The sequence below is a fragment of the Anastrepha obliqua genome, chromosome 5 (genome assembly GCF_027943255.1).
Source record: "Anastrepha obliqua isolate idAnaObli1 chromosome 5, idAnaObli1_1.0, whole genome shotgun sequence".
NCBI lineage: Eukaryota > Metazoa > Arthropoda > Insecta > Diptera > Tephritidae > Anastrepha > Anastrepha obliqua.
The window spans coordinates 38,410,511-38,411,703 of NC_072896.1; positions in this window are offsets into that span (position 1 = coordinate 38,410,511).

Genomic DNA, 1,193 nt, shown 5'->3' on the forward strand with positions numbered 1-1,193 from the left:
CACTGCGCTGTTGTTACCTTAAAGCAGTTCCAATTTCAAAATTTAGAATACACGAAATGAAATGAAAATTTACCCAAAAATCAATTTTTTTGAAAATTTCTGAAAAGGTCATTTCCGTTGATATATTTATATAAAGATATAGGTACATATGTATATCCGTATTTTTGTTATAATGCAAATGAAGATTTGTTTAAAATTATTAATGATAATCAAAATATATTTTGCCTTGTGTAAGGAAATTTTACTTCTAAAAATGAAATACAAAAATGTTTAGTGCGGTCGAAAATCGGTGTTAAAGACAACTGGTTTAATCTGGTATTAATTATTAAATTTAAATAAATGAATAAAATATATAACTGTAAATATGTACAACCAAAGCATACACTGTAAATGTGTGTGTATGTGAAATACTCACCTCAGTTGACCTAATTTCTAAAGAATTGTTTAATGAATGTTTGTGTGCTCAAAGAAATACAGAATGGTGACCAACAGTCGTTCAATGACCGATAGGAGTTTATTGCTAAAGCCAAACACACGCACACACAAAAACATTTTTATACAAATGCAAAGCAGATAACTTTCATTAAACCATTTCCATTGTTTTTTACTTTAGTCAATATTTACTCATTAGCTTTTAAACGAAGTGATGAGTGAGCGAGTGCCGATCGCATGTAGCGGAACGGCAGTTACGGTGAGAGCAAGCAAGCGATCATCTCACCTCAGCCGATAGTAAGTGAGCAGCATTGTGAACGAAAATGAGCAGCTCAAAAACGAAAGCAAAGTTAATTGGTCGTTAGGTATATACGAGTATGCAGCAAATAAGCAGGTAGATTCGTTAGCTGGTTGTCGAACAGTAGCGTCGCGTGGCGAAATGCACAAAATAAGTCGAAGCAGAGAGCTTTTAGAGTAAACAAAATAGCGTACCGATGCGATGCGTATAGATATAAAGCAAAGGTGTGCCAAATAAAGGCTTGTGAGTGTTTAACCACCAGAACGGTTGTGAGAAATACTTCCAGCAAAAATATGATATGAATTTAAATTTGAGTTTACGACTGCCAGTCGAGCTTACGGATGTACGATTGGAATGACAGAGCCCCTTGGAAATGGATAAAGGTATTAGTGAGCACACATCGCTTTTGACTTGGTGCGCTGGGTGTGCCGCTTTTCGGCCACATGTGTAACGCTCAGTTGTG